The 16,038-nt window shown below is 37.8% G+C and overlaps 1 protein-coding gene across 1 annotated transcript in view; it reads left to right on the forward strand.

Annotated features, from left to right (window-relative positions):
• RAB3C (RAB3C, member RAS oncogene family) overlaps window positions 1-7,079 on the forward strand; it is a 300,766-nt gene extending 293,687 nt beyond the window's left edge. Inside the window, exon 7 of the transcript XR_008549378.1 lies at window positions 7,049-7,079. The gene's annotated coding sequence lies outside the window, so the exon portion shown is untranslated. The remainder of the gene's footprint in view (window positions 1-7,048) is intronic.
• Window positions 7,080-16,038: the final 8,959 nt, after the last annotated feature.

Genomic DNA, 16,038 nt, shown 5'->3' on the forward strand with positions numbered 1-16,038 from the left:
CCTCTGCATCTTCTCCCTCCCTGCCGCTGCCAACAGCCTAAATAACCACGGGTCATTTTTTATCAATGGGCTAGCTACATTTGAATTTAAAAGAGCAAGACACCCTAAAATTGTGCGCTTGTGTTCAGTTATTACCTTTAGACACCCGTCTTTTATTCTTGATGCAATTCAACTAGTGTTTCAAGTGGGAAGTTCTTCCCTCACTCCTCCCACTCCTCCAATTCCTTTTGAAAGCAAACCTTGTTTTGAGCAGATGCAGCCAAGAGCTTTCTAATGCAATTGAAAGGTTAGACTAGAAATTATTTTTTTTTTCTAAAGATTTTATTTATACAAGAACCGGGGTACAGGCCAGATGCCCAGGAGGGTGAGATGATTCACCAGAGACAGAGCGGGGAACAGAACAGGCAGACTGAAATACACTGCTGAGGGGAGCAGCGGGCGAGGCATGAGAGGTCTGCCGTGCCATATGGTTATCTCCCTGGCTGGCTGGGATCGAACCGGCGCTGCAGAGGCTGCGGACAGCTTCACAGTGCTGCGCTCAACCGCCTGCGCCACCAGGGAGACCCTAGAAATTATCTCATCTAAATATCATGCTTTGGAGTGGATCAACATTTCAGTTTGGGGGTATATGAATGTATGTACAAAATGTGTGAAATTTTGTAATCCCTAAATGGCATTTTAAAAGTTAGCATCACATCTATAGGCTCATAAATCAGTTCATTGCTGCTACCCCCATTGAGCAGTTTCTACTTTCTGGATAAACGGAAGACTAAGCACCACTAGGTTCTGAACTGACTCTTAGAGGTCCCCTTTAGGCTCACCTGAAGTCAGTATCCCTTTACTGCCTAGTGAATAAGTGCTAAGATTTTTATTTGGAAATGGAACTATGATGAGGCCTTCAGTTGTAACAGAAAGCTGTATCATTGCTCTGATAAATGTGAAATTCTACAAAGTTACAACCCATATACAAGGTATTTCTATACACTATATATATATATATATATATATACACACACACACGTATATAGGTGTATGTATAGATAAATACATATATATGTTTCACCTACTTTTATCCAAATTAATGATAGTCCCTTTGTTAAACACACTGGTTATTTTTTTAGGAGCTAATTCAAATTTTCAATTTTTACTACTTCTGTGCTGAGGGTAGACTTTCAGATTAACAGACTTCCATGAAGCTATTGTATTTTTTGGAGTCTGGCCTTCTGATCAGTAGTTCATCATAACATGTTTTATCCATCCAACATACATTAAATGCATGGAAGGATGGACTCTACCTTCCTCGGGTCGATTGTGTGGTATTGGTGGGCATATACGACACGTGTCCAGACTCTACCACGCTATCCCAAGGCTGAGGGGGCAGCTGCATGTGGAAACCCAGAAGTCTTATTTTAGTCATGTTGAAAACTCTCTAGACCAAAGAGTGTTTACTAATTTTCATAGTTCTATCAAAATGCTCCATCATGTATTTTTGGTGTGGCCTACTTGGGTGGTGGCCTGTCTGTCAGAAGAATCCTCTCAAGTTACAGTTTGTGTGACTGGTCACTGCAACTCTTGTTCCTTTGTGTGCAGGCTCACGTGGTGTGCTAAGCAGGGTGCCTGTCACCAGCTCAGCCACTGTGGCCTTGGGTACACGCAGCCTCCCCACTACGCTTAGCTTGCCTGGCTGTGGGCACCACCCTGCTTGTCTCCCCAGATGGTGATGTCATTCTGATGAGTAATACTTTAGCATTAGCATCAGCTTTTGAGTTCTTTATATTTTAGGTGAATTTTTTACCAAAGCCAGTTACAGACATAAACCTGTTTCCTATTCTGTATAAATTGAGACAAATTGGTTAGACAAATTGGATCAGAAAAACAGCATATTTACTCCTCCAGTGACCTAAAAGGCTGCAGGTTCTAGAACTATAGGATCCCTTGAGGTGGCAAAAACAAGTCTGGGGAAGTTATCTAAAATTTATCTACCTATTGTTACTGATATTTCATAAATAAATAATTTTGTTCTCTTAAAAAACTTTAGAGAAATGCTTGACACTGCAGTGAAATATTTCCCTTTTGAAGATTGTTTGTTGGGGCCACTTATTATTGCACCCCCAAAACACACACACACACTTTTTTAAACAAGGAAAACTTCCACATATGGTGCTTTCTCAGTGTGAGAGAGAAGGGAGCTTTTGCTCTATTCCAGCTGCAACTCACATTTTGTTTGACAAGGTCTATGGAATATGCTTTTCATATGGATTTGATGAGTGTGTCTCTGCGTACAGTTAATTCCCATTAAAATGAGAAGGTAGATAAAATATATTTTGCAGACACTCTAGACAAAAGTAATTATCTTAAAACCTCTGTCAGCGCTTGAATAGTAAGATAAAATCATCTAGCTAGTAGATAAATTGAACTCTGTATTTGCAGTTCTTTTCTATTTCCTGATTTTTTTTTATCATTTACATTTCTAAAAGCACTATCCTCACAAAATGACAGTGTCAAGAATAGGAAATAAGATTCAAGTTTTGCCATTTATCTCCCATCACCGCTATTATTGGTGGAGTTTCAACCAGTCACTACTTGCTAAAATGAAGTTGGAGGTTACCTGTGTATTTCATTTACCTGTGTTCATACTTCCTTCATCGTGGACAACTGAGAGTTGGTTGTGGCTTTATTTCTAAAGAAAATGTTCCCACATTCATGGTGTTGAGAACTAGGGATTGCTTAGGTTCACAAAGACTGTCCTTAAACACACAGTTGGTACATGAGCCGCACAGACACCTGCCGTTCCAGGGACATGCACGTGAGCAACATCTGTCTAGTGGCTCCATATCCCATATAGAAGTAAAGTCTGGGGACTGTTTGCTGCATCAATAAGGTTTTCCATGCATTATTTCATCATCTCTAGGATGTGTACTGAATGAAAACTTCCTGTATTTCCTGTTAATATTGTTAATGTCAGACGTGATGTGATACCGTTGGACTGTCCAAATGTACAACTATATAATGGTGTTTGTGGAACTGAAATGTCTTAAATGTTGCATGAAATATGTTATAAAAATAGATTTGTTTTCTATTTTTCAACACCTCAGAATTGAGGGATCATGGGCCAATAAGTGCAATATTTAATGACTTATTCAGTGTATATAAACTAGTGTGAAAGTGTGAATCATAATGAATGTGTGATAATGCTTTGATGGCTGTGTAATTTATTCAAATTATTTCCTGTAGCTGTATTTGTCTAGTGGTGCAGTTTATACAGTTAATACCCTATTGGTGTCATGTGAAACTCCTCTGTGCCTACTTCAAATTATTTTTTTTCATACAAGACCAAATGTTTAGTATCTGCAAATATGTCAGTTTTACCTTTAGAATGGTGGATTTTATTTTCAAAACAAAATGGCTGTTTATTTTATCTAGATCTTCCCTTATTTAATTTCATAATTTTTTTAAGCGTCTTATATATAATAGGCTAATTTAGATATCTAAGAAAATATGCATATAAGGAAGTTACTTTAACTTTTCTCAGAAATGTTGAGCACACATTCTGTCCACTGAAAAATTTCACTTGTTTTGTTTTCAAATGTAACACTGTCATCCCTGAGTATCCCAAAATATTGGTGTCATTTTAGGTTGTAGCAATTCTCAATTGTCCACACTGGTGATAACAGGGGAGACAATAGTAATCCTTAATTCACTTTGGTATATGTCATCATAAACTCATAGGTTTATCCTTAAACCCCCTTGGTTCATCCCACAATTTGTATCCCAGAACTTTAATGAAATGTAATAAAGTCAAGAAGTTAGGCCTGCTTGCTGGATTACCCAAAACTATGTATGTCGATGTATATGAGGTCTAACGTAGGATAACCTCAAACTCCTATTTGCCATTCAATCTTGAAGGTACAGCATTAATTTTAATACATTGTGTTTTACCTTTAAAGTAAATGGAGTCAATCATGATACCCGGAGAAAGAAAAGTTAGGAATTTTTCACTGAAAGTGATGAGCAATTGCTTTTTAGATGACTGTGGCCATCAGGACATCATACAGAGCCTTCGCCTCTCTCTACGGCAGATGCCTGAAATTGACATGTGAGGATGTGCCAATCATATTAAATGACTTTGGGTGACCACCAGTGATGTGTGACCCTATTTTAAATGTGATAGCCTGAAACTTATCCTCAGCTCTCAAGCCCACTGTTTGAGTTACTTGAAGACAGCGAGTAAAGAGGGATGAAACGGAAATTAGCGACGACTTTGTGCCAAATTAAAAATAAGAAATGTAAGCAGGTAGTCAACATTAGAATGGTGATTAAAGAGTGTGTAAATGTTTAGTCAGTCATTACACAGTTACAAAATACAACTTGTTCAGTGCTGTGGGGATCGAACATGGGTGAGAGGTGTCTCCTACCCCAAATAAGTTTACTTATTGGAAAAAATGCCAGAATATAGTCTAAATGATAAATTATGTCAGGACACAGGAGCACGGACATTGGGAGGGCCTATAAAAACTGGGAAGAGTCAAGAATATCTCATTGAAGACATGTCTCCAGAAAGAATGAGATCTTAAGGTGATAGTGCCAGACAAATAAGTGGAAAGGGTCACAGTACACTCTTCATGAATACAGGGGTGTTGGAACTGGCAGCTCTATATCTTTGTATGTCTCCAGGGGACCAAATTGGCTCTCTAAATTATTTTTGTCCCCATGAGGAAGAACAATCACTGCATCATATTCTTCTGTGCTGAGAAGCCCCAGACTGCCACAAAACAAATTGCTTTCAAGCCACTTTAGAGCAATTGATTTAGACATTTTGCATTCACACCAATCCACAAGACACTATCTAGACCTATGTCACCCAGGTAGATATGTGTGCCCAGAGAGTTTTCTGTAGTTCCACATTCCCAAAGGGGTGTCCGGGGAAAGCACAGATGAAAACTTTCCTTTGTAACCAGATACTTTTGACTCTTCTCAGTGACTGCACTGTGGAGCTCTTGAGAAAATATTAACAGCTTAATGCTTTCCTATAGTGATCGTGACATTTAGTTGAAAACTACAGCTGCACAGCAAATATTGTGACTCTGTTTCCACAGGAGCTCTTGTCTGGGTTTAAAGCTATAAAGCGTATTCACATTGTGAAGTTTTAACTCTCCTTACTGAAATTGTGTAAAAATTGTATGTGCTCTACTAGGTATTAAGTTTGTATGTGAATTCTGTGTAGAGCGTGGTTTTACTTCTTTGGATTTATCTTGTTTTATTTTTTGAAGATTACAATAAATATCTAAGAGACTATATTCCTGAATTTCTCAGTGTTAGTCTGATGAATTTTTCCATCTCTCTTCATTTTACATTATTTTTGGCCCTAGAATACCTGTTTCCATTTCTTGTCACCTTTCACTGTTTCTACAAACCTTGGCACAACACTGAGCTTGACCTAGAGCTAAAGTGTGGTTAAAGATAATATTTTGAACAGTCTAAAAGAAACACTCAAGTTTTCAATCATACAAATTTCCACTGCATCACAGAATAAAGAAAAATATGAACAGACTGATCATGAATTAGGAAATTGAAACAGTCATCAGAAGTCTGACTGCTCCTCCCTGCCCCACCCCCCCCACTGAAGCTGATAACTTCACTAGTGAATTCTACCAAATGCTCAATAACCTAATACCTATCTTTCTCAAAATCATTTAAAAAATTAAAGAGATGGGGGCTGCCCTGGAGTCACAAAGGGTTAAGTCTCAGCACTATCAAGCTATCAGCAGCCACTGCAGCATAAGTTTGATCCCTGGCCAGGGATTGTTCCACATGGTGCAGCAGACCTCTCCTGTCTTGCCTGCTGCTCCCCTCAGCAGTTATTTCAGTAAATCTGCCTTTTCTGCTCTCCATTGTGTCTCTGATGAATCCTTTCACCCCCTGTACCTCTGACCTACACCCCAGTTCTTATATGCATACATAGATAAATCTTTAAAAAAAAAAGAGATGGGAATTTTTTATGAGTCCAAAATTACTTATTTATGATCCCAAAATCAGACAATGGAAATTACACAAAAAAAGGAAACTATAGTCCAATATGTCCAATGCACATAGATGCAAAACTCCTCAACCAAATATTAGCCAACTGAATTCAACAATACATTAAAAGGGTTAAACACGATGAGTAGGTGAGATTTATTGCATGGATTCAATGATGGTTCAACATTAGCAAATCAATTAATTCAATATACCACATCAACAAAAGAAAGCATAAAACTCATATGATCATTTCAACAGATACAGAAAAAGCACTGGTAATGTATGATAAAAACCCTTAACAAACTGGGCATAGAAGTTCCTCAGTATGATGAAAGTCACATAGAACAAACCCACAATGACAACCCCACGGCAAGCCTCATACTCAATAGTAAAAAACTGAGTTTTTCCTCCACTCTCACCACTATTATTCAACACAGCACTGGAAGTCCTCATCAGGGCAATTTGGCCATAAAAGGAAATAAAAGATATCTAGGATAGAAAGGAAGAAATAAAACTATTACTATTTGCAGATGACATGGTAATTTAAATAAAAATTCTAAATATTCCATTAAAAATTAGAAGCAATAAATGAGCAAAGTGATAGTTTACAAAAATCTGTTGTGAAAAAAAATCTAAAAAAACAAAAAGAAATCTGTTGTGATTCTATATGCAAGCAACAAATTAATAAGAAATTAAGCAAACAATCCTATTTACAATTGCTTAAGAATAAAATGCCTAGGAAGAACTAAACAATGGTGATAAAGAAAACAACAATTGTATACTGAAAACTATAAGACATTTCTAAAAGAAATAGACATAGCAGAAAGATATTCCATTCTCATGGAGTAGAAGAATTAACATTGTTAAAATGGTTGTCTTACCTAAAGAATCAAGGCAATTCACTATTAAAATTCCAATGATCAGATGAACTTAACAGATATATACAAATATTCTATCCAAAAGTAACAAAATAGATGTTCTATAAATATTCTATCCGAAAATAATTTTATTATTTTTTTATTCTTGACAGGTATAAAACATGATTTCGGATTATATTAGGCCACAAAACAAGTCTCAATAAATTTAAGACTGAAATCATAACAACCATCTTTTCCAACTGGAAGCAACAAGAAAACTGGAAAATTGACAAAATATGTAGAAATTAAATAACATTTTACTAAGCAAATAATGGGTCAGAGAAACCAAAAGAAAAATAAAGGGTATCTTGAGACAGATGGAAATGGAAATCCAACAAACCAGAATGGGTGCATCCAAAGCAGTTCTAAGAAGGAAGTTCATACTGATTAATGTCCACCCAAGATAAGAAAAATATCAACAAAATCGCCTGAATTTAAACCTCCAAGAACTAGAAAGGCACAAATGAATCCCAATGTTAGCAAAGGAAGGAAAGAAAGATCGGAGTGGAAATTAGTGAAACATTTAAGAGACAGTAGAAAAGATCAGTAAAACTAAGACCTGATTCTTCGGGGGAAAAAATAAAATTGACAAATTTTATTTAGTCACCAAAAAAAAAGAAAAACAAAGAAGCCTCAAGTGAAATTGATGTTACAACTGATACCACAGAAATACAAGGAATAGTAAAAAATAATTATGAACAATTACACCTGAGACAGTTTGATATATACCATATTAATGAAAAGTATGATACACCACATTAATAAAATGAATGATAAAACCATGGTAATCATCTCAATAGGTGGAGAAAAAGCATTTGCCAAAATTTAACATACCTTAAGAGGAAAACTCAACAAGATGGATATGGAAGGAACATACTTCAACAAAAGACCATATATGACAAGCCCACACATATCATACTCATTGGTGAAAAACTGAAAGCTTTCCCTCCAAAAGTAAAGCCAACAAAAGCAACAAAATGAATGAGTGGGAATATATCAAACTACAAAGTTTCTGCATAGCAAAGTCAACCACCAACAAAATGAAAGGGTAAGCTACCAAATGGGAGAAGATATTTGTAAATTATATCTCATAAAAGGGGATATTAGTCAGGAAAAATAGGGAGAACACTTACAACTCAATAACAAAAATAAAAGCAAAATAACATACCAAATTACCCAATTTAGATAGTGGACAGAGGATCTGAACAGATATTTTCCAAAGAAGACATTCAGATGACAGATACATGAAAAGGTGCTCAACATCCTTAATCACTAGGAAAATGAAATCAAAACCACAATGAGATGTCTCATACCCGCTAGGGTCCCTGTTATCAAAAAGACAGGAAATAACAACTGTTGGTACGGATGCGGAGGAAAGGGAATCTTTGTGCACTGTTGGTAGAAATGCTAATTGGGGCAGTCACTATGGACAAGTGTGGAGGTTCCTCAAAAAAAAATTAAAAATAGAACTGCATAGGGTCCACCAATTCCACTTCTGGGTATTTATGCAAAGAAAACAAACAAAAAAAAAAACACTAACTTAAAAAAGTATGCAACCAGGGCTTCCCCTGGTGGCGCAGCGGTTGAGCGCTGGGCTGCGAAGAAGCTGCCCACAGCCTCTGCAGCGCTGGTTCGATCCCCGGCTGCTCCCCGGCCAACGGAGGAGGGTCCTGCATGGCGCACAGACCTCTCCTGCCGCCCGCTGCTCCCCTCAGCAGTGTACTTTGGTCCTTCTGCCTGTTCTGCTCCCCACTCAGCCTCTGGTGAATTCTCTCACCCACCCACACTTCTGACTGTACCCAGTGCTTGTATAAATAAATAAATCTTTAAAAAAAAAAAAAGTACGCAACCAATGGTCACTGCAACATTATTCACAATAACCAAACTATGGCAACAACCTAAGTGCCCACTGATAAATGAATAGATAAGAAAAACGTCGTTATATATTTTTCTTTCAATTCGTTATATAGGTAATTTATTGAAGAATATATATGCACAACGAATCATTATATTTAATATATGTGATGAGAATGGAATATATTATATACACAATGAAATATTCAACCATAAGAGGAAATTTTTTAAAGTTAGCTTATTTTTAAAGTACCTTTTTTTGGATCATTGTTAATTTTTGGACATTCTCCCTTCAGGTGTGGTCACCATGGTTCTCCCACCACCAAAGCAGAGCCCCTTGTGCTTTTCTTCTCCCTCCCTCTTCACCCCCTCATTTTCACCAACCCCCCTCCTTTTTCCCTCCTGGATGCCTCATATCTATGGTCAGCTTTTAAGGTCTTTGACCCTTTGTTTGGTTTCTCTATATTCTGCAGATAAGCAAAACCATTCAATATTTATCTTTTTCCTTCTGACTTTGGCTTTGTATAATCCCTTCCAGCTCCATCCATGTTGCTGCAAATGGCATGAGTTTCTCTTTTTGGATCACTGAGTAGTATTCCATTGTGTGTATATACCACATTCATCTTTTGGGAACATTTACATTGTTTCCATATCTTGGCTATCGTAAATAGTGTTGCAATAAATATAGGAAAGAGGGTTTCATTTTTAATTTAGCACTTTTATGTTGTTTGGGTAGATTCCTGGGAGTGGAATAGCTTGGTCATGTGGCAGATCCATTTTTAGTGTTTTAAGGAACCTCCATGGTTTTCCATAGAGGCTGGACCAGTTGACAATCCCACCAGCAGTGTTAAGACGATTCCTTTTTCTCCACATCTAAAGGAAGGAAATCTTCCCATTTCCAGCAATATGGAAGACTGAGGGCATTATGTTAAGTGAAATAAGTCATATAGAAAAGATAAATACTATATAATACCACTTACATGTAGAATCATAAAACCTAGGTAATTTTTGAGAACAGATTGGTGATTACTAGAGGCAAGGGTGTGAGGGTGGTGAGTGATATGAGTGAGGAGCTCAAAAGCTACAAACTCCCAGTTATAAAATAAACCATGGGGATATTTTGTACAACACGGTGACTGTAGTTAACAATACTATGTTACATACTTGAAAGTGGCTAAGAAAATAGATTTCAAAAATTTAGTCACAAGAGAAAGTTTTATAACTGTACGACAAGTGTTAACTAGATTTATCATGATGATAATTTCACAATAATATAGATATTGAATATTTGTGTTGTTCACCTGAAACTGGTATTATATGTCAGTTATACCTCAATGGAAATTAAAGAGATGAAAGCAAATCTCTCAAAGGAGGTGAAGAGAGAATATGAATACAGCAGAAGCAGTGTGTTAGAGTGACAGAGTGAAGATAAATGCAGAATCTTTCACATGAAGGAAGAATGGACTAGGATTGAAGATACATATATTTATAGGCAACTAAGGAAGGCAATCTCTGAAAGGATACTTGGAGAAGGTGTGGCCAGAAAGGTGAGTGAGGAATGGAGTGTGGGTGGGATAAAAGACTCATAAAAGAGAGTATAAGAATGAAGGCCTCATACACAGTTTCAAATGATAGAAGGAAAAATTGAAGTTGCCAGTTACCTTGATGGGAGCAGTTTTAGAATAGTTATGGATTATTGCATAGGGCAAGGAGTAAGTAGTAATAATGATGACAAGACACTATTCTATTAGATACCTTGAGGGGAAAGTAAAAGACAAGATTTTTGAATGAGGATGGTCTAAGGAGGGTTTTCTTTTCCAAAATGAGAGACTTGCTTATGCTTCATTATATGATAAAGAGAAAAACAACAGTTTGAAGATACAAGAAAAAAATCTATCTCTTGATCCAAGTCTTATTCCTCCATTTCCATTCCTGTTCATATTTCTTATCTCTCCCTATGCACATTATTTTCTATGCAGTAACATCAATCTGACTGATTTTATCCTTTCTTAATATTGTTACTAATTACAGGGCACAGAGCTAACATCTATTTTTTCAAATAAAAAAAACAACTGTCTTTTTAATGTCCACACTGAAACAGACACACACAATTGTTTATTCTCCTACAATTTAAGTTAACCAAGAAATGATTTCTCTTATTCAACAGTGATTAATACATAGAAAAGCCAGAAAATAATCAGTCATTAAGTGGGTGTCAAGGCCAACTGAGCTAAGATTTTAAATTATTGTCTCCACCAAATCACAATGCCATTTGCAGAAGAGGAAGGTGATTTTGTTTCTGGAAAGCTGGCAGCTGCTTCTTTATACTTCTTTTACCCTTAGCCGGGATGCCCCAAGCATGTCATGCATTCCCTCTGTGGTCAACATCACTTCAGAACAAGCACAAATTAGCATGTCCCGCAGATTTTTTTGCCCTTGCCTCTACTCATAAAACAGAAAAGTCAAAAGACATGGGTCAAATAATGGAGTGCAAACCCAAATTAAAGGAATTTTGGAGGAAGGGCTAGCATTGGGAATAGGAAGCCTGGACAGTGACACGTGACCACAGGCTTAGCAAGGGAAAAGACACTGTTCCCAGAAGACCATGTTGACCCTTGGGTTAAAGGGGAAGTCAGACTTTGCCACGGGAAGTTGAAAGAGGAGTGAGGGAGCATTTCTTGAATGAGATTTGACAGCATGAGCAAGATGTCAAAAGCTGGTTTTAAAAATGAATCTTAGAAAACAGATTAGGTTCTCCAGTGCCATGAATTCCCACCCTAGAGCTGAAAACAGGTATTTGACAAAAATACAAGATTTTTTCATGTATTAGCCAAAAACTGAATGAGACTTGAAGACATCCAGATTGTGTCCCTTCTTCCCTTTCTGCAGCTTAAAATATAAATCCTCTCAAGACAAACCATATACTTATTGGCACTTCCCTTAACAGTCCCCCAGGGTTACTAAAACACTCCTGGAAAAGACATTTCAAGATTCTCTTAAGTACCTGTCTGTCCTTAAGTAGTAAAGGTCTAGAAGGTTGTTCTTGTATTGTCAGTACAAAAGATTCTTCAAAATGCAGTGTTTACATAAAACATTACTTTTTGATGTGTATTGTTTATAAGTTCTGTTTGATCATTAGATCAATCCCATGAACATAGTGATTTTAGTCTGAAAGAGCCAACGCTGTATAAAATATAAATTGTTCAATAGTAATACCCTTAAAGCCATCCCATGATCTGATCATTAAAACCAAGTACAGTGATTTCAGTCCAAAAGAATCGGTCCTTGGATAAAATAAAAACTGTTCAATAGTAAGATCACCTTAACTAAGTTGAGCTTTAGTTTATCTCTGATCATTTCTTCTGAGGCATTAGTGTATATTATCTCATTCATCTTGTCATTCAATAAATATTATTTGAAGGCCTTTTTGTGTCAGGTACTTGAGTTTTTTATTTACGCTCTAAGGTTATTTTGCCTGGGAACAAATTGGTCAAACATCAGCTTGATCCCTGAAGTGACAGAGAACAGGAATTTTCAACCTGACTTGACTTTCTCTACCTCAGCTAATTGAGAATCTCTGATGAGTCCTGGAAATAATTATTTTTAAAAGATTCCTTGAGTGTTATTCATATAGTACAATTTTATGAAACACACAAATCCAATAGGAGATAGCACAGTTTTCCTAAATATGGAGTAAATTAGAGCCTTAGCTAACTTTAAGGTCAATCAGTTGTTCAAGCGTCAAACATTTGCCTTTCCACCTGTTCCCTGCTTTTCATCCAATCAGGAATTATCAACTCCCAAAGCAGTAGCTGCCTTATTTTTACTGGACTTGACATAAAAATGCACCCCTGCCCGGGGTAGAGTTACTCAAGCCATGGCCACATCATAAGAAATAATCCACCAAGCCATTCCACAAACAACACATGGAGATTTAATGCCTGCCCCCACCCAGTGAATTTCTTGGTCCTTATAGAATTTTCTCTACCTTTCCCCTTTATCTTTCCTCTTCAGGTCATTTCTAATTTCTAGTGGTAGTTAAATAAGTGAAACTCACTCATTTCTGTTTTAACAGTGTAGGAGCTCTTTATTCCCAGGTTGCTGGGCACTGTAGAATGTCAACTCCATGCATCACTGGGAAACTCAAATATTCTCTGCACAAATTCAGTGTGGCAGTCAGCCCCCTAGTGATCCCATCTCCTGGTATTTGTGTTAGCATTCATTTTATAGTGTCACTGCAACAGATTACAACAAAATTAGCAGCTTATGACAACACCCAAATATTATCTCACAATTCTGTAGGCAAAATAATTGGGCACAATGAGGGAAAAAATAGTGTCCTTCCTCTTTGGTGGCTGGAGCAGTGTACCTAGAGAAGTGTTTCTCAAAGTGTGGACTAAGGACTACTTATATTAGAATCACCTATGATGGGTGACTAACTCACAGGTTCCTAAAGCTTCTAAATTAGAATCTACAGGTAGTAAATTTTCCTTACTGAAAAGCTTCTCAGGTGATATTTATAACCATAAAAGTTTGAGAACCACAGACATGGTGGTTGGGAATACAGACTTTGAACAATAAGCATCCAAATCTCACTACTTTCCTGCAATTCTATCAGTGCAGAATTTTAGTTGTTTCATCCCAGGACCTAGTGACAGGCACATGATGCTCAAAAAATATTTTTTGAATGAAGAATGAACAATAACTGAACAATCAAAGGCAACTATCTTAATTTCACCAATTTTCTTAATAGAAAAAATTAAAATGATAGGCCGTATTGCCTATCTCCCAGGGCTACTGTAAGATTAATTGGATCAATGCATGTGCCATGGGGAGTGGGTGCCTGACATGCCAAGGGCACACCTGTTGAGGGTACTGGTGGCTTCAGTGTTGCTGTGGTCATCCCGTAAGTGCCTGGGACAGCAGCAAAGACCGAGAAAACCCTTATCTCTCAGTGAAACTCAGGAGTCAGAAAAAATGTTCTCTATACTTGTTGAAGAGACACTGGGCAAGCAGCTGGGGTGAGAACACATTTTCTGTTTTTAGCAGAAAAACATCTTTCTTTAGAAGGTCCAAATAACCTTTTCAAATCAGGTAATGTTGAAGGCCTGACGTAAAGGAATCAAACTATGTGCATACTTTTATGTCTCTTCTGCTGCATCCTTTCTCCTTTCTTTATCCCCCACATAGTAATTTTTTATATTTCTGGCCAGAAACTCCTAGAAGTTCACTGGCTTCTTCCTACATAAAAGATGGGCCAACTGACCTAAAACCAATTTTGAAAATGTTTTAAAAATAATTCAGATTGAGGGCCTCCCTGGTGGCGCAAGGGGTGAAGAAGCAACCTATGAAGTTATCCGCAGCCAATGCAGCACAAGTTCGATCCCTGGCCAGGGAGCAACCCACTTGGCACCAGACCTCTCCTGACTCGCCCACTGCTCTCCTCGGCAGTGTATTTAGGTCATTCCTCCGGTTCTGTTCCCCAGAACAGGATGAATCTTCCCACACACACACACACCCCTCTGGTCTGTACCCTAGTTCTTGTATGCATAAATAAATAAGTCTTTAAAAAAAATAATTCAGACTGAAAGGTGCCCTGTGGACACAGGTAGCAGTTGTATTCAGAAAATACTTTGTGCAACCTAATGACTTCTCCCGAATCAAAATAGTAGAGACTGTGACATTTCATTTGACTTAGAATTTGATTAGTATGGAATATATTCATTATCTTGTTGCTGATTGCATGGTTTTAAGATATGTTCATAGATTCTCTGCTACTCCTCCCGTTAAGATATGGAGTCTAAGTGCCCTTCCCCTGAGCGTCAGGTGCACTTAGTGACTTGCTTCTAACAAAGAAAGAGGAAGTGATGGTAGCCTTCAGACACGAGGCCATCAAGGTACAAGGCCATAAAGGGCACCGCAATTCCTCTTGCTTGCCCTCTCCTGGGGCTCCCTCTCTGAGGAAGTGAGCTGCCTCTGTGAAGCCACTGAAGCAACAGAAGGCATCCTGTTGACACTAAACTGAAGCTCCTACCAACAGCCAAGAGAGAGATCCACCTGGAAAGCAGCTCTCCTGCTATCAGTCATAACTTCGAATGTCTGTCTGCAACCCTTGGAACATCCTCTCGGGGACTGCACGAGAGGTCCTGAGCTGAGCCAACCAGCTAAGTCTCTGGCAAATTCCTAACCCACAGAAACCCTGGGCTACAATGATTTGCTGTTTTAAGTCACTAATTCAAAAATAATTTGCTACACAGCACTAAATTACAGTGGGTGTATACATATATTAAAATATACAAAGTTATACTCTGTAAATATTTGCAGTTTATTGTCAGTTATTACTCAATAGAGCTGAAAGTGCAAGAGATACGTAAATAGATTTAAAATAGTATAATTTACTAGAGAAGAGATACTTGACTTTCTTTAAGATGACCAACGGGCAAATTAAATAGACCAAAGAAAACAATTCCAGGAACTAATGATGTTACTATAGCAATTACACATTACAAATAAACCCAGCCATAGTTGCTGATTTAATACCCTTACTGGTTTTTAAGATGGTGTAGGGTAAATGGTTTTCAGGCTTTTCTGCCCTCCCACCATTAGGACTGATGGGGAACCTGCAGTTGTTACATTGTTGCAAACTGTCTCATTTACTTCTGTGGGCCATGGGAGGAGTATTGAGAGAGTCACCAGGAGAAGCAGGAGAGAGAGAAGGGGAGAGAGAAGCCCAGAGTGAAGACTTGCTGGGGCCTTGGAGGCTTCCCTGGCACACCTGCCTGCCGCATACCTGTTTGCCGCACTACATGTAAAGCCCCCAAAAAGCCTGATAAAGCCACCGAGGGCTCCAGGCCTCCTCCTTTACCCTGTCTGCCCAATCATAGAAAACCTGCTCTCTGCCTTCCTGCTCCTACAGATTGTTTCCTTATTCAGCTCAACTACCCATGATTGGCTGAAAAAAAAAAAAAAGTGCACATTTTTTTCCTATCTAGTGGAGATGCTTTAAGTACAATCCATTACTGATTATATGAACTATTGGAGACAAGAAATAGCTCTGAAATAATACAGAAAATTCTGTTAGATTATGAGAAAGGAGAAGGGTGAAGGAAATACTGCATTTATAATGCAATGAATTCACACATAATTTGAAGAGTGCTTATATCATCTATAGTTTATAGTAAAAAGTTTAGCATTTTAGCTTTATAATTTCTCCTATCACTCTGTTGTATTTTCCCAAGTTATCTCCCCT

Source organism: Talpa occidentalis, unplaced genomic scaffold (genome assembly GCF_014898055.3).
Source record: "Talpa occidentalis isolate TD23 unplaced genomic scaffold, MPIMG_talOcc4v2.1 talOcc4.6, whole genome shotgun sequence".
NCBI lineage: Eukaryota > Metazoa > Chordata > Mammalia > Eulipotyphla > Talpidae > Talpa > Talpa occidentalis.